At 52.6% G+C, this 21,110-nt stretch overlaps 1 protein-coding gene across 14 annotated transcripts in view; it reads right to left on the reverse strand.

The window, feature by feature from the left end:
* NCOR2 (nuclear receptor corepressor 2) overlaps nt 1-2,897 on the reverse strand; it is a 260,599-nt gene extending 257,702 nt beyond the window's left edge. For 7 of the 14 annotated variants that reach the window (XM_069794863.1, XM_069794861.1, XM_069794859.1 and 4 more), the window contains exon 1: nt 2,532-2,897. The gene's annotated coding sequence lies outside the window, so the exon portion shown is untranslated. The remainder of the gene's footprint in view (nt 1-2,531) is intronic. The other 7 variants (XM_069794875.1, XM_069794874.1, XM_069794876.1 and 4 more) reach the window with 2 other exon arrangements.
* Nucleotides 2,898-21,110: the final 18,213 nt, after the last annotated feature.

Consider the following 21,110-nt stretch of genomic DNA (forward strand, 5'->3'; position numbering starts at 1 on the left):
TGAGATGGGTAGCGCTCTTAACACGCGTAGCTATCAGCACAGCTGCATGCACGCCTCCATCGCCGATCATAACAAAACTGCCTTAACCAGACTGGATCTCCTGATTACAAGATTCAAACACAGCCTGAACCAAACCCTCTTTGGATTTAGCGCAGGATGGCTCCAGGGACTGGCACAACCTCCACTCGAGGCGACTTGGTTCAAATCCAACCACAGCCATTAGCAAGTGAAAGGTATTGCCAAGCAGCAGCTGTTCGGTGGCTTGCATGAAATAAGTTTATGGTTTCAGTCCAGATCTCATCATGAAAAATGCCAGTCACCTCCCTGGCACTCAAAGGTGTCGAGCCAGAAGCATCCACCCACTTCTCCAGCGCTGGAGATGCCAACGTGGGAGGCGTTCCCATACGGGCCCAGTACCAGCTCCGCAGAGACGGCCCTGACCTCCGCAGGGTTTTCAGAACCAGGTATGTTTTGCAGCTTGGCAGAAACACGCAGCTAAATAACAGAAACCACCACCCACATGAAGCCAGAAGAACAAAGTACCAGTGTTTTCCTGCCCCAGACATGTGCGTGCCCCATCTCCTCTCTTGCACCAAAAATAGCTTCTACTTTTTCCCTTTTGGCAACAACAAACTGAGGTTTGACTGCATTTGCTTTCAATAAACTAAATGCATTTTGCAAGAGTCTCTCTCATACTGAAACTTACTCAACTGAAGTTATAAAATATTGTCACACACAGAACTTCCCTTCCCTCCCATGGCATCTTGGGACTCAGCCTCAAAACACTTTGCAGCCTTGCTTACCGTATTCCCCACCCAAGGCATGGCTTCTGCGCAGAGCCGGCAGACCCAGGCACATGAGAGCCTGAGCTAGGTCCCATAGTCACCCAACGAGTCGGCAGTGAAATTCAGAGAATTAAGTACAACTTACGCTAAAGCCGTCTAGGAAAGCACAGCTTCACTGAAGCCCTCCAGGAGTTTTGTCACCACTTTCAGAAGAGATGGAAATACTCACCCAGTTGTCCCAACTCATATCCCTTCCCTTTACGAATTAGCAGCAGTACCAAACCTTTATCTGTAAAGCACATGGCAAACTAAAACTTAACCTTGCTGATAAAAGTCCTACACTGAATTGAAAAACTCTCACCCCACGTGGCCAAGGAATACCAGTGGAACAACATCACATCCACCAAAGCCAGATTAAAAATACCGGGTTCAGCAAAACCCTAACGTTTTCAGGCATTCAGAGCGCCAACCTTTGCTTCATGTGAATACAGAGGGAGAGGCTGCAGAAAGAGTCCAAATCATAAACGCCTGTGAACCAAGAGGGCGGCGTTAGGAAATACCCATTGCACAGATCACCTCCAGCAGCACTGTCCTCTCGGGCAAATTCTTGAGCTGACCCAAAACACAAAGTTCAGGGAGCAGACCCAGCCTCCAGCGCAGGCAGATGCGCCTGCAGCCATGCCGGGCTGCACAGGCAGGGACATCCAGAGGGTTCAAAGCGGTGGAAGGAGCGATGGGTTTATTGGGTCAACACAGCCCCTCGCCCCAGGAGGGCCAGAGCTCTGTAGGTTTTGCTGCTTCAGTGGCTTTGGCAGCAGCCCACATGGCAGGCAGCTGCCTGCACCCACTGCAGCCTGCTCTTTGTGCATTGTCAGAGCAAGGGAGCAGGAGGAAGGGCCGAGGGAGAAGAAGGAACAGGAAATTATAAGAATCGACAGAAAAAAGCAATCACTACAGAGACCGGAGCCGGGGTTTAGAGAAACGTACACTTGTTGCCTGTAGACACCGGCCCTGTTTACCCACCATAAATATTTACACACCAGCCACTAAACGCCACATCGTCAGATAAGTGAGCCCCGCAGTTCTTATCGCCGCTGGCCGTGCCCAGGACCCCAGCCCTCTCCCCAACACACAAATGACACATTTCTGGGGCACCAGGGCAAGCCTCGGCCAAGGCTGCGTTTCCAACCCGGCGCCAAACAACGCCTTGGATGCACATTAATTTCTCCAGGCTGTCGTGTCAGCGTGAAACCACCGGCTTCAAATATGTATGTGGGGCAAGAGCCGAAAAATAAAGCAGAATTGAACGAAGGTGGGGGAAAAAAAAAGAGGGGGGTGTTAAAAAAAGGCCTTTGGGGTGCCCCCACCCCGCAGACCGGGGGTCTAGTCCCCGCTAGTTTGCAAAGTGCGGGGCTCCTCCCGAGCACCCCCAGACCCTACAGCTCCCTGAGCAGCGCTTTCCCTTGAGGATAAAAAAAGAAAAAACAACAACAACAACAAAAAGTTTCTCCCCCAGCGAGCGGCTCCCGCGGCACATTTTCATTTTTACGTAACGGCGGCCGCCTGCGCCCCTACCTGGCGGGGAGCGGCCCCCCCCCCCGGCCCGGCCCGGCCCCGGCCCCGAGCGGGCCGGCCGCAGCCTGACAGCGGGCGGGCGGGGGGGGGGGGGTCACCGCGGCCCCCGGCCCCGCTCCGGGCAGCGCCACGCCCGGGGCAGCCCCCCCTCTCCTCCCCTCTCCGCCTTACCTAATCCCGCCGGCAGCTGCCGCCCCCCATCGCCGCCACCGCCGCCGCCGCCGCTGCTGCTCCCTCCTCGCCTCGCCTCCCGCCTCAGCGGCCGGCGGGGCAGCGCTCGGCGCCGGGACCCGGCCCCGCCATCTGCGCCGTGTTTATAAATCCAGAGCCATGGGGTTTGCTCCCCCGCAAGCCTCGCCGTCGGTCGGTCGGTCGGTTTGTCGGTGAGTCCGTCCCTTCGCTCGCTCGCTCGCTCGCTCGTTCGTTCGTTCGTTCGTTCGCCCGCCCGCGGGGCCGGGCCGGGCCGCCCCTCCGCCGCAGCGCTGGCCCAGCAGCGCCCTGCCCTGCCCTGCCCTGCCTCGGCGCGGCGGGAGGCGGCGGGAGGCGGCGGTCCCTCAGGCCGCCCCACAGCCGCCCCGGCGGCCGGGCGGGGCGGGGCGGGGCGGGGCCGCGCCGCCCGCGCGCCTTAAAGGGGCCGCGCCCGCCCTCCCGCCCGCCGCATGCAGCGCCGAGCACCCGGCGGCGGCGGCGGCGGCGGGCGGGGGAGCGGGAGCGGGAGCGGGAGCGGGAGCGGGAGCGGTGCCGGGGCCGCCGGCTGTATCCTTGTCGCCAGCTGCACCGGTGCCACCGGTTGTGATGTCGGTGTGCCCAGCTTTACTGGTGCCACAGGCTGCGTTAATGCCACTGGGTGTCATTAATGATTTTTCTGGGGTGAAAACGGGGATTCTCGCCCACGCCACGAGCGGGGCCGCCAATCCCCCCGCCGGTGCCTTTTCAGACACCAGCGCTTCAGAGGAGCGGGCCGGAGGGTGTCCGTTGCCGCTTGGTTTCTTGAGCGCTACCACCGGGCAAGGTTTCAGCCCCGGGAACTTGGTTCCCCGCGGCTGTCCCGCAGCGCCAGAGCGAGGAAACCTCGGGTTTCCCCCGAAGGAAGGCGGGGGTCGCCAGGAGAAGACTCCACGCTGTGCATTCCCAGCCCTGGATTAGGGTCTGCGCTGCAATCCCAGCCACATCAAAAACCTTCCCTGGAGGGTGATTTTTGCAGGGAAATCTGAAGTTTAACAAGCAAATGCCAGCAGGAACTGGGCACTGAGGCAGCCCAGGTTGCTCCCACGCCATTCCCATCTTCCAGTTTCACACCCCAGCTTCTGATTTTTACTAATATCCCACTTTTTCCTACTTTTTCTTCCCCTCCATCCTCCCAGGGGGACTGGGGAGCTCATGCCCCCTCAGCCCCCACCGTTTCTGCTCCACCGTTGGGTGCCCCCTGCCCGGACAAATCCTCCCCCCCTCCCTGCCGCAGGTGATCCACCACCCCAAAAGCTGGAAAAGCACCTTGCAAACCTCCACTTCACCCTCCCAGTGCCAGCAAGTAGCAGGCAACGCAGGCAGAGGTGGACACTCACGGGTTCCCTACCGCTCTACCTCCCCCCAGTTTATTTATTTCTCTTTTCCTGCATCTCCACGAGTGGCATTTTCCCGGGAACGGGATAGCAGGGTGGGCAGCTCACAGCATTCCTTGCCCCCGTACAGCTGTGCCACTGCCACGGGGCAGAGGGACTTTCCCAGGCCCAGACTCAGACTCCTTAAGTCACCCGACTTGCTATGTAAGCACAGGCGTGTGCCTCGGTGCGAGCATAAACGGGAGCATAAACGTCAGGAGCACGAGTCAAATTGCCTCAAAGGAGCCCAACGCAGCAGGAAAAGTTGCCCTCCCCTGCCTGCAGCAGCTGGGCGTCCGGCGACTTCGGGCAGCACCTTCCATGCGGTTCGAGTCGTTGTTTGTAAGCGTTCGTCTCGCAGACTGAGCATCTTGTGAAGCAAAGCGGCAGATCAAATCTTCCTCTCAAAGATGTGATTATCTTGGAAGATAAAGGACTGAATTTATCCGTGTTGCATTGCAGGGTGTCTCTGCTCCAGCCATTTAGCATTTCTTGAGCTGCTTTTTTTTTATATATATATCTGTGACGTTTCACTTAATGAATGAAAGGCAAGTCCCATGCCATGGCAAAAAGACTCAAGACATTAATTTTACAGGAGCCAGGAGCCAGGCTTTTAGATTCCAGTGACCTTAGAACAACATTATAATCAAATGTATTTAAAAAAAAAAACCCTTAGGGTTGAACAGACTTTCCAGCAATGCTGACTATCCTGCCAGAGCACAGATGGATTTTTTGCCCGTGTTCCTGTGGTCCAGAAGGCCATGGTCCCGAAGGGAATCGCTGGGCTGGTATTGCAGTGTGAATATGGGCTTTTCACTGTGCCATTGCTCTTATAATAGTGGGGACGATTTCCTTTTGCATTTCTATGTCTTCTGGCAGCCTAGCCGTCTGTAACTAGCAGCTACCAGATCCCAATGGTGTTTATAAAACCATTATGCAAAACCACTGCACCCAGTAATCCCAAAATACCAAAAATAATACCCAAATTATCCAATAATACCCCAAAATAATGGTTGCCCCAATGTTGTGGGGCTAAGTGACTTCAAGTGTGGGTCAAGACCAAGCAGTGAACCCCTCCGGCCCAGATCCTGTCTTCATCATCCTCATCTTAACAACCTCCTAACGAGGAGCGTGTGACTCTCCTTAACGAAAGAGGCTAGACGTGTTTTTACAGTATTGCTGATCCCAGGAAAGCAAACCCCTTCCACATCTCAATAGCAAGAACAACGAGCTTGGCTTTAAAATAATGACCTTGCAAACACCAGACAGCAACAGTGTGCTCTTTACAAAGGGGTTCTGGCTTTTGGGACCTCGAGGCTTCGTGTTTTCAAGCTTTTTCCCTGCGATCATGGAAGCTTCTTGTTCTGGTTAAATCACAGATGAGATTGCGGCAGCACCCCAAGGCTCTGGGAGCCGCGGTTTCACGAAAGCAAAAACTACGGCAAGCCTGTCTGGAGCATCACGGAGCAGAAGGAGAGCTGGTGCGGGTCGCCGTGCCGCAGTCAGACACGTACACACACATTAAACACAGGAGACAGAGCCGGGCTGTCGCTGTAATCAAAGTATATCTGTGCTGCGAGGCTGCAGATAGCTTACACAGATTTTCCGTAGTGTTTCACTTCGAAGCTGCCGTTGATAGCTATTCCATCAGATAAAATGGTAATGCGATGTGCCTCTGAAACGTCCAGCAGCAAAGACGGGGATTTCAGATCTCAGTGGAAAACTGGAGTCTTGCCTCGGATTCTTGAGATGTTTTACATTAAACTTGCCCCATGCCCGGCACAAATGCAAGAAATTGGGCTGTTTTCTCACTTGGATTCACCTAAACTCCTCCAGGAAAAGAAGCGAGATGCAAAACAGGAGCCACCCTCACTTTGAAACCACCCTCCCATGGAAAGCTTCAGGGGAAAGTAATTACATTTAAAGCAAGCCGCAGCCTTTAAACTAAGTCATCCTGTAATTGACTTTATCGGAGCATCAGCCCACTAGGACCAATGTGTGTGAAAACCACAGCGGGGCTTTACCCTCCACGGCCACACGTGACCCATGGTGCTGGCACAGAAACATGGGGACTTGGACCCCCCAGGGGGGGGGGTGTTTGGCAAGGGGTGGGGGCTGCAGGAGGTTTGCACCCCTGCCCCGCATGATGCAATGCGGCTCCCTCCAAAGCACCTTCCCACCGCCCCGGTGACCTGCCTTTACTTGCTCCGGGCATGAGAGGAATTTGGTGGGACTCAGGCGGTATGAAAGGCCAGAGTTCACCTTGGGGAAGCGGATCTGTTTCGGAAAAAAAAACCCTAAAATAAAGATCTCTGCCCGCCACCGTGGAGGAGGAGGAGGAAAGAAAAAGCCTGGGGAGGTGGCTGGCGGTGAGGGGGCTTGCAACAGCTCCCCACAGCCGTGCTCCATCTGCAGGAGACAACTGCTCCTGCCTTTTTCCATGCTTGCCTTCAAGCTGGCAATGGTTTACGGAAACAAATGACGCGACATGAATATCCTGAAGTAGGTGGCACTCAGCTATGCGCCGAGAAGGGAAAAACTTAAGTGATCCTGGATGGTGGCTGTAAAATGGGAAATTATCTAAGCAGTACCAGGGCTGCCTTTGTCCCCGAGGCGCGAGGGCAATCCCACCCGTGTGCATCAGCCCCGCCGTGGGGAAGGGACCCCCATCAGCATCCCGGCATGCTGCAGTTGCAAAGGGGTTGTGCTTTCCCAGCCAGACCTGATGATGGCCACAAGGTTTGGCCTCTCCTCTTTGGCCGTTTCCTTGGCTCCTTCTCCCAAATGGCTGGACCAAGAGATCCTGAGCAGCTGTCCCATTCCCCCCCCGCGGTGGGTTGGGGTTGAGTTTGCAAGCCCCATGCCAGGGCCCAGCAGTGGGTAATGCTCCATCTGGCTGCCCCAAAACACCCGTCACCAGCAGACCTGCACACTCGCATCAGCTTCTTGCAAGTCACGCTGAGGCTGCCTGCAGGTTTTAACGCGTCGGGGGGCAGACAGGACCCCAAAAGGGTCATGTCTCTCCTGAAGGGATCAGCTTTTAAATTCAGATAAATACAGATTGCTTTTAAGTTCAGCTAAAAGCAGCAAATGCATTCATGGTGCAAGTGCAAATGTTGTTTTCTGCTCCGCCATGGGGATGGGCAGAGGGGACATTTGCAAACCAGTGGGGCTGGATGGACATGAGGACTGGACTACCTGGCAGGGATAGCAAGCAGCGGAGAGCGGCTGGCTCTGGCCCGCAGCACACCATTCCCGGGCAGTACTGCCTCTTCCCAAAGGACCTGCGGCTCCTCGGTGCTGCCGGCTAGTATCAGATGCAGTGGTAGTGGCTAGAGACAGCTACCACATTATTTCAATAAATGGCACGGGAATAATGGTAGAGCGGATGGAGTGAATGCATTCAACTCCAGATCAGTTTGGAGAAGCAAATCACTTTAAAAAAAAATAAAATACTCAAAGCCACCCAACGGCTCTTGCTGGAGAAGAGCCTTGAAGCAGAAGCATTTGTGCACTGCCCTGTGCCAGCGCCCCGGCAATGAAGGCATCGGGCATAGGAGCACGTCCTGCACCGCAGAGAGGGCAGCCGGCCCTGCTCCGGTACCCTCATCTGGCACAGCATCCTACGGCGGGCATGTGTGTAACGGCGTGCAGCGACAGCAAAGTTGCTCCTCCAACAAGACGGAAAAAGCAAACGTCCCTCACCAGGCAGCAGTGTGCTTTCCTTTGGTGCCAAATAAATGATGGTCTTACGGGCATCAGACAGAGAAATGGTTAAAATGAGCAGAAGATCGGAGCGGTGATTAACGCGCTTCGGTAGAAGCGTGGCGCGTTCTCTGCTTCCTACCCACAACAAAAGCGCTGTGGCCCCACGGCTCAGCTCACCGTGCCTTCGCACGGCATGCCGCCCCGACCCCCTCCAGTGCCGTCCCCAGGGACAAGAGGTGTGCAGGGAGATGCTCTCCCCACCCGCAAGATGCGTGATGACCCCGGGGCTAAGCCGGCGCGGTACAGCACTCGAATTTGGAGCCAGGTGCCAAAGCTGTCCCCATCAAAGCCAGCGATGGGGACGCCGATGGGCAGGATGCAGGCTCAGCAACCGGTCCCATATGCATTTTGGCCTCCCAAATACACACCTCTGGCAGACAGGTTAGTGCCTCCCGTGGTGCTGGGGCAGCTCACAGAATAACTAACTAGTCTTTACCACAGAAATAAATGGCCACAGCTTTATTAAATCAATATTAATTCATAATCTTTAACAGACAATTATAGTTATCTCACACACAAAACTACCCACCTCTTCAAATCTCTGATCTGACAGGGTTATAATTAGCTTATTACTGGCCATACATCTGCTAATAACTTTTCCCTCAGCCCTGTGAAGTGAATTAAGGAGCACTAATAAACCATGGCTCTTAATCCATTTATATGTCTTACGCTTTTGTCTAGGCACCAAATTTAAAGATACATAAAAAGGGGGTTTCTCCTTCCTTTCTTCCAAGGTCTCGCTACCCGGCAGCCCCTGGGTGCTTGGTGTGGACAAGGGTGGCCTCTCGATGTCCCGGCAGATGCCATCCTCGCCGGGAGCAGGATGCAATGGGAAACTTGGGAAAGCATTTTACAAACTGAAAAAACTCAGAATATTTGAGAGCAGGTATATTTTCCCCAATGCTTTCTTATTCTCAGCCCCAGTGCCTGGCACAAGGCAGAGGGTATTTTGGGAAGGTCCACAGGCAAGGTTGTGAACCCCAAAAATATTGCATGGGAGGGAATAACGGGCAGACAGGCAGCAAACACGAGCTCCCAGCACTGTCTGCTCGCACTCCACTGCCACGGAGCATTACCGGTGTTGGTCATTAGCAATAATGAAAGTGAGATAAGACGCAGTTGGGGGTGGAGGGAAACGTTGATCTAAAACGATGGCCAGTAATAAAGGACAGCAGAGAGGCACTGTGTGATGTGACGAGATAAAAGCAGATGGCTGGCTGCTGCTTCTAATTATAGGTCCCTGCTAACGAAGAGGGTGCTGATTAGACTGACATTGTCCTAGGACATGCGTTTCTAGAAGGATCTGATGCTAGGGCTCGGGGTGCATGGGTGCTGTGTTGAGGGTCCCCACTGCCTGCCGGGAACTGCCCCAAAACCTGTTTCTGCCCCATCTCTGCCCCGCCACCCGTACCCACACCACCTAATGAGGTTTGCTCCCACCACGGGGACAGTTGGGTCCAGGGGACTGTGGGGATGCCCGGTAAAAGCCAGCAGTGATATCCCCATGTGTTCAGGCCGTGGAGGGTGGGAAAGCCCTGAGGTCCACCAGCAGCCCAGGGAGGCTCCGAGGTCTGAGCCCCTGAAGACAAAAGGAAGCTCCTTTTGAGTAAGACATGCGGTTGAGTCTCATGGGTGAATAATTTATGGTGCTTACTGTAATAAGACAGAAAAAAACACATTCAGTTCTGGTTTCATCATATTTTTGGCTATGAGTAAAACAGTAGAAAACGATGAGGGCTTCCCACAGCAAAGCCAAACGCCTGAGACTGAAACTGGTAGCCAGGCCACTGCTAACCAGAGAGTTGATCTTCTGCATATTTTTGGTCACGTTGGCGCTTTTCCTCCTCCATGGAAGAGATCTGAAGTGTATTTGTAACCACAGCTCTGTCCCTTTCTCGGCTGAGCTCAGCCGGCAACGTGGGAGCCTTCCCCGACGGCAGCGAGGAGGGGACCCGGCCTCACCCAGCCTGCCACGGTTTGGTGGCAGCACCCCAGCACGCATCCACGCGGGGCGGCCCCTTTCCTGGGGAGCTCGAGTACCCCTTCACCAGCATTTCAGTCCGTGGCCTCACTCTGCACCTTTTCCTCCCTTCCCCACGGTGGCCTTCGGGGACCTGACACGGCCCTGGAGCAATAACTCCTGCAGAAGGGGATCGCTCGCTGGCACGTGATCCCGAAGCCTCCCCGTGCTTCCAGCCTCCGGCTCCGCAGGGATAGCAGGGTTTGGTTTTCTTCCCCAAAAAGCTGAGCTGAAGTCAGAGCAGATCTGAAGGCCCTTCTCGCTCCTCCAATGCTGTCCTTGCAAAACAAGGGCTTCCCCACTTTGGATGTGCTGCTCTGTGCATGAATTGGGAAATTTTGTTTGTGGAGGTTTTTCATTTTAAGACATTTGGTATTTTTTGAGACTGGGAAAAACATATTTCCCTCTTCTGTACCCAGTTAAACTCCAGTGAGGGCCCTGCTTTGGGATAGAGAAGCATCTTTTAACAAAAGACAGAAGATGTACAGCCCAAGGAGGAGCAAGAAAAAATGGGGCAGAAACTTTGCAAGCCCTGCAGACGGGAGACAGACAGAGCAGCTGGCCAGCAGCTGGCTGAAATTTGGCAAAATATTGAAAAAAAAATTAATTCAGCAAAACCAAACTTACGGTTGGGAGTCAGTCTCTAAAAAAAATCCAAATATCTTTCAGGCAACGAGTTTTTCCAGGTGAAGTCCGCAGGAATGACCCACAGGGCCCTGAATTGATATTTTTGGTGTGGCTGGAAAGGCACAGAAGAGGCACACAGAGCGGTGGGTGAGGTGACGCAGGACAGGGACCTGGTGCCCAGGTCCCCAAGGGGCAGCTGCTCCTGGCTTGGAGAGCTGTACTTGCTTAAATTAGAGAAGCTTTTCAGGAAGGATCCCGTAGCTGTCAGGCACCCGGCTACAGGCATCTTCCCATGGACAGGGAGCTGGGCAAGTGCCGGCAAATTCCCCACACAATGACTGCAGCAATTTCAAGCCCTGCTTAGAGAGGAGAAGCAGTTGCCGGGGCACCCAACCTTTTGACGTCTTAATGAGCAAAGAGTTGAAAAGGAATCTCACCAGCATGTTGGGGGGGGGGGGTTCCCTTTTTTTTTCCTCCCTTCTCAGAGAATGCAACTTTTCATCTCCCTCCTCCCAAGTACGAGACAGCCAAACAGGGGGATAACAAATGAGCATCTCGCTCCACCTGAGGAGTTCAAGCCGCAATCATGCAGCTCCTTGTAGCTCCAAAGAGCCGGGAAGCGCCGGCGCACTGGAGAGGAGATGTAATTAGGTGCAATTCAAGAACAGCTCATCAGCTATATTTAACAGACGGGCCGATTCCTCGGCAAGCAAAACCCCACAGAGGAGCCGGGCTGCGGCAGAGCTGTGCTCCCCTGGTCCCGGCTCTCCGGCGCTGGACCGGGCAAGAGCCGGTTGTATCACTGCCTGAAAAACTGTTTATTTTGGAATTTTTTTTAATTTATTTTGCAATTTTATTTTGTAATGCTTGTTTATTCTGTAAACATCTCATCTGAGCAGGACCCTCTCCTCCAGGTTTTTTTAGTATTTAGAGTTTTCCCTTCACCGGGATTAAAGTTAGTTGGAGGGAGAAGAGGACAATAGCCCCTTTTATCCTAATCTTTCCGCCTGGAACAGATGCGAGAGTCCTGCCTGAGCCACGATGACGTGCCACGAAGGACACGGTAACAGAGGAGATACTGTGCCTTCTGCTGAGAGAGGGGAAAAGTGCCTGTGTGTGCACCAGCACGGGAGCACCGAGTGGGATGGGAGCGCTGGCACCCGGCTCCCTCCAGGTCCGCTCCCTCAGCCCGCCGGCCAGGATTAACATGAGGGACCCGGAGATCTGGGAAGCACCCAGGAGAACTGGACGCTGCGCAGGGGGGGTTGCAAGGCTGCTGCAGGTTACGGTGACTCTGACTTGTTCTCAAACCCCCTTCTCTGCTTTCCATCTCGGCCACCGCCGTGCTGGGAGGTGCTGCCCGCAGGGAGGGAGCCCTCCCTCAGTATCTCTGCCAGACCCCGTCCTGAGTCCTCATCCCAAATAACACCCAGAGGCAAGGAACAGAGAAGTTCAGGAACCAGCCACGGCCCATAGAGAAGCCACAGGCGAGGCCAAATCCAGGCTTGCCTGTCTATGAAGACCTCTTAAATACACAAACTGCATTGAAGTACCAGCTTAACTACAAAAATCACTGAAGTAACCACTGAAGCTCCCTGGAGGAACACTCATATTCTTCTTATTAATGAAAGTCATCAAGCAGATGACTATTTGTGTGTCAAACTTTGGTGATGCCTTCCCAGCCATCACCTGCCAGAAGATGGGACTGATAATTACCAGCAAGATGCTCAATAGCTGCAAGCAGCAAACCATGCTGGTGCCCAGGAAAACACCCCCATTCCCTAAAGCGACCCCCCAACTTCAAGGACATGCTGACCGAAAGAGATACCAAAACTCCCAGGGCAGAGTCTTCTGGCCCATGGGGCTGGGTGCTCGCCTCCAGCAAGGCTGGAGCCGAAGCAGGCGAGTCCATGGAAAGCAGGGCATGCTTCCCTCCGCAGGGAAGGATAAAAGAGCTATTATGGAGGTGCAGGCTCTGTTCAGGCTCACGCTAGGCTCCTTGCAAGCAGAGGGTAAAGAGCTACTTATGCTGGAACATAAAAGCCGGGAGACAGTGGAGTGCTATAAATAGGGCATATAAACTTTCAACTGACAAGGCTCTGATTTTGTTATTGGAGAAAAAAAAAAAAAAAGAGAGAGGGAGAAAAAGTGCTTAGATGGAGCTGACAAAGAGGGAAATACATGCAGAATACAGGTTTGTTCCCAGTAACGCGCTTATTAGAAGTCAGATGTAGTTAGAGCTATTACTTTAGCTTCAAATGAATGGAAGGAGAATAAATCTGCCTTTGTGCAAGGCTGCCTGCAAATAGCATCTCCCTCTAGCAAACCTGCAATTGTGTTCACATGAGACATTTGTTAGAATAAATGCAATTTAAAAAGAAAAACAGTTCACACCTGTGGCAAGGGAAGGCTGGTGGTATGAATGGCAACCAGCAGAGGAGGAGGGCGAAACAAAATGGGCTTCGTCGGCAGGGGGGCAAAGCCTGCAGCACTGGAAGGGCCTCTTCTGGGGTGGCTGGAAGGATGGAGATCCTGTGAACAGTTCATCCTCAGTCCCCGTCCCCATGCCTTACATCTTTACACCAATCACCCCAAACCACTGAGCCAGTTTCAACCATTTTCCCACTTTATGTCCCCAAAGGATGGCGTGATTAAACACAGGTTTTCTAGGGAAAGGATGAGGCACGCTGGAGGTGGGGAGGAAGCATCTTCCGCCACTGCAAGCAGTCGCACCATCACAGCCTTTGGGACCAAACCCTGAGGTTTGTCCTGCATCCGTGCAGCCGGGGCACATGGGGATGGGCATCTCGGGAGGGTCCTGGCACACTGCAGCTGCACAGACACCAGCACTTTATGAGCAAGAAATGCATCCTTTAACTCTCTTTGTGAGCTGAGTGAAAAAGGAAAGCACTTCCTTAGAAGTTTTTGATTTTGCATCTTGTGTCCCTAAATAACTTTCCCAAGGTATTGAAAGTGCTTGTGAGTTATTTTTTTCTATTTTAAACAAATAAAGGTTTTTTTCTCCCAGAGCACATCACCAACCCATTCTGACCTCCACCCTGCACAGGTGCAGCGGCTTCGGGGAGGGGACCTGGAGGGGTGGCACTTCTGGGAGCTGCTTGTCACCTTGTGATACCCACAGGCACGTCCACGTCCACTGGCAGTGCTCCCCCCGAGCTGCCACGACATGGATGGAGTGTGGCCTTTGACTGGCAAATGCAGCAGCTTACTTGGGCGATGGCCTAAAGAAGAGGGGAGAAAACCCTCTGCAAAGTCCCCTTCTGCCTTCTTCTGTTATTATTATTTTTAACATTATGCCCACTGAATTTATAGGAGCAACTGCCTGGGAAAATGACTTTACCTCTGGTTCCTTCATAAATTTTTAATAGGGCAGGAATAGAACCAAAAGGGATTTAAAAAAAAAAAAAAATATGCGTTAGCGTCAAACTCTGGCTCTATTCATAATTAATTATACTTTCAGGGGGAGGGGAAAAAAAGAGGAAACATAATTACAAGCTTCTAGTGAGAACATTCATTATCATGCTAATGCAGAAATCAGTACTGCTGCGCCTCTGTGTGTGTGTGTGCGCGCGCGTTCGGTCTAATTACTCCGCAGTGATGTGTGTCATTCCCACATTTACCTCAGTGCTGCATGGGATTTTGAAGTCAAAGTTAAAAATGAGAAGATTAATCGCAGCCTGGATCGATGGGGATTGGGACCGGCCAGTGCCAGAGGGATGCTGCACCCCCGGCAAGGTGAGGGGCTGGGTTTTGCCTGTTGTTTCTCAGCACCCGCTCCCCGGACACGCCAGCCAAGGTGCCCATTAGCGAGTAACATCCCAGCTTCACTATTTTGGGCTGACAAACCATTACAGGGGTGTTAGGAGGCATTTCAAGGTGTGAAGAGCAGCGCACACCAGGGGAGGGAGGAACAAGCCAGGCCAGGAGAGGCAAGAACCCAGAGAGAGGTGGAAGAGGAGAAAAATAAGGCAATGGTTCAACTATTTAGTGCCTAACAAGTTCCTGAATTTGCCATGACAAGGAGATGCTCACCTTGCAAAGCAGATCCTGAGCATCCACCCCAGGAGAAGCACTTGGGCTCAGCCCGGCTGCAAAACCGGGCAGGGCAGCCTGGCTGGTCTCAAATGCCAGGGAGGAAAGGGTGATTTTCTATAAAAGAAGAGGCTCAATCTAACCCTAGACCATTGATTTTGCCAGCAGTAGGGGTTTTTTTTCTTTTCTATCCTGTTCCATTAAGAACAACTGATGCCGGTGCCGAGGCTGGCAGTGTGCCCCAGCGCAGGACTCGACTGCCCTGCTGTCCCCCAGCTTCTGTATGAAAAAGCAGCTGGGAACCTGGGAAAAACATCTTCCTCAGCATCACAGACCCGAACTGAAAGGCCTGTCGGTGCCTGGTGGGGTCAGGCACGCAGCCGAGCCTCAGCACATTCTGATTGCATTGGACACTTGAAGCTCGAGTTGAAATCAGGGAGGAAAACTGCAGGCTTGGATCCACGGCTCGAACATCAGGTTCAGTCCCAGACATGTTTATAGACATGAGTTATCTTAATTATATTAAACCTAAGTTAGGCATCTGCACAATCTGAGCATTTCTCTGGAATAATTAAACGGATCTCCCATTATTTCTCGAGCTGCCAAGCAAATGCCCTACTTTATAAGTTGGAGCACTGCATTTCCCCAGCAATAAATTCTCCTGCAGACTGCAGGAGCCAGAGCCTGGCAGGCAAAGCGGAACCGAGGGGGGCCGGGGTGGTGGCGGGACACTCAGCCCTTCTGGGTATCTTAAAAGCCTTAGAGCAAAAGTGGTCTAAGGGCTGTGCCATGTTATGTTCCTGTCTGCAACTGCCTGCCTGCAACAGCCGGTCGGTGAGAGCGCGGTGATGGGCAGCTGGAGAAACTTGGGGCCAGGAGCAGCCAGTGCTGCAAAAAGGGATTAAAGAGGGGAATACGTGGAGCTGAGTGTCAGTGCTGTGCCATCTCTAATTCAACAATCCTCTGCTTGGAGGAGGAGGACGGTGATAATTAAAGCAAGATCACCGTTTCCCTTGCTCACGTGGGAAAAGCAACGCTTGTAGCAAATTGGAGGGAGAAAAGATGGAGCCAGAGATGCATGCTGTGGGATTCGCCGTGTCCCTGCCTGCCCCCAGCCCCCTGCAAACACCTTGTTCCTGAAATATCCTCCTACACAGGACGAAAAATCCTCCTGGGCTTTGCCAGGATCTGGGCTGTCTGCAGGGCATCACAGGTCCCAAGATGCAGAGATGCTTCTGGAGAGCTGCCGAAAAGGGCTGACAAAACTTCCTCGGAAAAACTCACTCCCCAGGCGTGGTGGCTCTCCCGGACCTGCAGCCTGGGGACAGCGAGGGGAATTACTGTCCTAAAAACCAGTGGGTGCTCTGACACCCGCAAGCCTGTGTTCAAGCACCTCAGAGCACCCCCAGCAAAGCAGCATCCAACACCTTCAAAATTAACCAGTTTTTCTTGGCATAAAAGGAGCTGCTGGTGTAACGGGCCGAGCACATTAAATTTAAGTGGGAAAGCATTAAAAAACCTGAGAATTGTTTGCACAAAGAGCCACCGTTATCCAGGCACGACAAAAGTTCCCCATCCAAAGATGCTCCACTAGCAGCACCAAGACCTTGCTGTCGGCGGGGAGGGTGGGAAGAAGGGAAAGTTAATGCCTGGAGTTCCAAGGATAAGATTGGAAATTTTTTTTTTTTTTTCCCAAAGGTGGACTTTGTGCAACATCTGGGAGCCATTCCCTTTCATGTGGGCTCGGGCAGCCGGGCGAGGGGCCCCTCTGGCCCTGCTCGAGTTCCAGCTGTGCCTAATCCCAACATTTAGGGTTGCCTGCAAAGCTCCCCGACCCATGCCAGCCCTGGACAAACGGACTACGCAGCATTTTCGGCCGGTGCCCAAGCTTGGGGCTATTTGGGAACCTGCAGCGTAATTGCTCTGCAGAGTCTGCCAGCTGCTTTAAAAATATCCACCCCACCTCAGCACGCCGGCACTCCCATTTTTATCCAAAAATGTATTTGGGAGGCGGAGGCTAAGACTAACACCGGGTGCTGTGGCCTTGAAAAGAGCTATTACAGGCACTGCAGGGAAAATAAGAGGAAAAAAGGATAATTTGGCCATCTCCAAGGCATTGTGCAAGTGGTGCTCAGCGTGGAGCGTGGCCGGTGCTCGCACACGCGCCTGGTCCTGGGGATCGGGGTCGCAATGGCTCTGCGGCGTCCCCAGCCTCCGCTCTGCCTCGTTAGGGCACTTTCCCAAGCCATAAAGCAGATCTCAGGTTTTCCATGAGGGTCTAAAATGAGTTATCACACAAGGGAGAGACAAGCCTACCATGCCCCCCTCCCTGAAAGCCCTTCCCCGGCAGATAAAAGGGCCTCACTGTTCTTCAAAATGATGAAATCGGAGCCAAATCCCCTGAAAGAAAACAGATGACCTCTTGTTCTGGGAACCGCTACAGTCCCTCCCTTTAACTTCATCACCGACTGAACCCTGCCCAAATGAAAGGCAATAAGCCGTGACATGAGCATCCGTGTCCCAGCCGCGGACGGGCGGGAGGGAGGGAGGCATTTCCCACCCGACCCCTAAAGAAGTGCCTCGTTAGGGCTAACGGGGCCAAGGCTCACACATTCACCAGCCGGGCTGCCTACTTTCCCCAGGGTGTTTTCGCAGGGTCGATAGTTGCTCTCTGCTAGCGCAGGCTGATGTTTAAGGCCTTGGTGCAGCCCCCGGTGCCCACAGGAGTCGTGTTTTTATGCAGAAAGGTCACGCTGAGCATCTCTCCCCTGCACCAAAATGTTGCCGGCTACAGAGTTTCAACACCCATGTTTCATGCAAAGTGGATGCCGCCCAGGCCACAGTTCAAGTTTTGTTGCATTTCTAGCCAAGCAATGGGAGAATAAAACTGGATTGCGCACACGCTTTTTAGAGATGTTTTAAGATGTATGAAAATAGCCCTAAAGCTTTTCCCAAAATCTCCCTGATGGGATTTGAGAACAGCCAGCCAGGAACAGTCCGGCTGTGCCAGGGGACCCGTATCCACCGAGCATCCCCATCCTCTGCCCTCCACATGAAGGCCGTGGGAGCAGTCAGCTTTCCACTGAGAAAACTTTGCTACCAAGACATGGTGTTGGGGATAACTCCCCAAATACCTGCTCATGGTGGTTTTTCACAGGACTGGCAGCTGCCCGTACAAGGATGCTGTGCCCATGCTGCACCTACTCTGCGGGCAGAGGCAGCATCTGTCCCGGCGTGGGGTCCCGCCACAGCCTCCCCCGTGCCCAGGGCAGGGCTTTGGGAAAACACTGTAAGTACGAGGGCAAGGACAGCCCAGTTTTGCAAACTCCTTTTCTTCTTGTTGCACTTTCTCCATCTGTATCGAATAGCAGAGCTATGAATATTCAAGAGAAAAATGTGTTAAAAATTGGTGACATTTTCAGGATTGGCTCGCACTAGCCAGAGAACATCATTTACAGTAATTATGAATAAAATCCACAGCCTTTCACAGATGACAACAAATCCAAATGGCCTTTTTACACAGTGAAAATATTAGCCTTAACACTTCTTTTTTTTAAAATATCTTCCAACCGGTTGCTGCTTTCACAGGCACCTCTGAGCGAGCCGATTTCGGAAAAACTTCTCCTGTCACAGTTGCATTCGCTGCCTCGTACAGAAAATGAATAGCACTTTTTTTTCCTCCCTCTCATTTGAGAGTTTTCTTGGTAGGGATGAAACCATGAAACAGAAGGCCGCCTAAATGAAATTATTAACCCAGAGAAACCACTAAAGGAACTTGATTAATTTGCCAAGTAACAGAGCCCGGTTTGTTCTTTTAGGCAACACATCTTAAAGTAATTGAATCACCCCTTGAAAAAAAAACAGTAGATGATTGAGCCCTGAGGTACACTCGTTCACTATCCTTAATAAATCTCTCTTTATGAAGGAGGTAGTACGCTTTTCTCATCAGAAACCTGTTAATTTTTTTCTCTTTTAAGTAATTGAATACAAAGTTCAAAATCTATCTGCAGCATCCTTCAAGAAAAAAAAAATCAAAGGTTTATCTCCTGTTTCATCTCAGCAAGTTAATTATGGTCTCATAATTGAGTTAAACCAGCAGGTTATTAAAAATACCGCAGGATCATTTTTATTTTTTTTAATGAAGTACCACGAGCCCCAAATCTTTGGCAGAACCAAGTATCCCAAGACCTGGGTCGTGCCCTGCGCGCTGCAGGAGGTGCCCAGGCTGGACCACTCCAACCTCATTTAATTTAAGAAAAGTGGCTGGGGTGGTTTTTTCCCTCCTTTGTCTGAAGCAGGAGGATGGGCCCACCCTCAGTCACATTATCGTAGCCTCCACTGGAGCTGCAGAGCCGCTCGGCATGTCCACAGGCATGTCCACAGGCATGTCCCCAGCCCGATGGTGGCTTGCTGAAGGCAACGGTGCATCTCTCCCTCTGTGTCAGGACAAGCAGGTCTGGCTGTACAGGCTCCCACCAGAGAATAGGATCATAGAATCACAGAATGGTTTGGGTTGGAAGGGACCTTTAAAGGTCGTCTAGCCCAATCCCCCTGCAATGAGCAGGGACATCTTCAACTAGATCAGGTTGCTCAGAGCCCCGTCCAACCTGGCCTGGAATGTTTCCAGGGATGGGGCATCTACCACCTCCCTGGGCAACCTGTGCCAGGGTTTCACCACCCTCATTGTAAAAAATTTCTTCCTTCTATCTAGTCTGAATCTACCCTCTTTTAGTTTAAAACCGTTACCCCTTGTTCTATCGCTACAGGCCCTGCTAAAAAGTCTGTCCCAATCTTTCTTATAAGCCCCCTTTAAGTACTGGCAGGCTGCTATAAGGTCTTCCCGGAACCTTCTCTTCTCCAGGCTGATCTCTCAGCCTGTCCTCATAGCAGAGGTGCTCCAGCCCTCTCATCATCTTCATGGCCATAACTGAGATATCTTTGACTGTTCTCCAAGAAATCTATGTTGAGCTTTGTCATGCCCTGGGATGGAGGAGGAGCGCCCAATGCTCCACCATGACGTGCATGGTGCTTCCAACTCAAGTATATTTCTAATCAGCATTTCGCTTCAAATTTTACCCATTCAACTAATTCCACTAATTCTAGGGAATTACAGAAATAATTGCTATTTTCCAATAGATACAGGCCTGCCTCTCGAGACAGAAAAAAAAAAAAAAAAAAGGCAAAAAAAAAAATCAATGAAGCACTGTTTAAGGAAAGTCAAAATAAGCTATTTCCATCTCCTCATTTGCAATTAACTTCAGAGCATAACACAGTGGGAGGTGGTTCATGGGAAAAGTACGACTTCATTGTAATCCTCCCTCCTTTTAAGTGGAAAGATCAGCGGAGATAGATGCACCCAGGCAGCTGCTGCTCCCTGCCAGGTTGCAGCCGCCTCGCTCCCTCCGGGCTGCCTGCCACTGGGGAGAGGCAAGGGCAGCGAGAGCTGCCGGCCCCACGCTGCACCCCTGCGGTGCTGCCCTGGCAGGGTGCTAGGTCGGCATCTGGGCTTCCTCTGATTGCCTGTGCTCACCACCTCCACCTTGGGAGACTGGTTCTACGTGAGATGCTCCATCCCTGTCCTCAATCCCATCCCTGTCCCCCTCCCTGTCCTCATCCCCAACCCCATGCCCATCCCCATTTCCATCCCCATTCCCATTTCCATCCCCATTCCCATTTCCATCCCCATCTGAAACACAGATCCCACACCACAGTCCCCAGGAGACACCTTCTCAAAGCAAAGGGAGGAAAGGGATGAAAGCCTGATAACAGCCTGGAAGAGCAATCATCTTCTCTGGGAAAAATAGGAACTGGTGCTTGTCAGGTTGAAGCTGGCAGAGCGAGTGCAAGGCAGGGTGGCAGGATGGAGCTGCCCTTCCTCTCACTGGGCTGAACACTGCCTAAAAGATGGCTGGTTGTTATTATCATCTGCTTTTTTTTCTTGCAAAAATTAAATCGGGATTTTTCTGCAGCAATGTCCTTTTCTTCTTCCCCACCAATGACAGTACCACCATGAGAAGAGGTGGCCCAACAGCACGTCCTTCCCTGGAGAGCTCTGGGTACCCCTTGCAGCAGGGTCCCAGCAGGACTTCTGCTCAGTGGGGCACTTTTTGACACCGCTTTGGCTTGCATCAGCCCTGCTTCACCTAAAAAAAGCTCTCTGCTTATGGACGTTTCAGCCGCATCCCCAAAAAACCCAGGCCAAGCAACGGTTTGGGGGCAAGAGGGACCTGAAAGAGCTGGTTCCCCCACATTGTCTCACAGGGCCTGGAGCTTTTCCCTGCCTTCCATGCAAATGCTCCCTGGAGGAGGAGGCCCAGACCCAGCCATGCGCTGGGAACCTCCTGCCAGTCTCTGCCCGAGGCAGAGAATCCAGACTGCGACGCGGATGTCCGTCATGTGCCTCGTCTGACTTTTGGGTTGTGGGTTGGTTGCAAACCAGCAAACGAGTGCAACGTGCAGCTCAGAGGCTGGTGCCCGTTAGCAGAGACAGCACCCACCAGCTCCTGTACCCTGGCCTCGTTGCAAGCAAGAGCAGAAACTTGCTGCCGTTGCAGGATCCATCCTCAGACTCCCCCTCCAGTGCCCGGTGACCTTGGCTGGAGAGGAGGGTGCTCCGTCCTCCAGCAATCACTTCCCATCCTTTGCCCTACAATATTAAAAGCACCGCTGACGTGGCGACCT

The sequence above is a fragment of the Haliaeetus albicilla genome, chromosome 10 (assembly GCF_947461875.1).
Source record: "Haliaeetus albicilla chromosome 10, bHalAlb1.1, whole genome shotgun sequence".
NCBI classification, from domain to species: Eukaryota; Metazoa; Chordata; class Aves; order Accipitriformes; family Accipitridae; genus Haliaeetus; species Haliaeetus albicilla.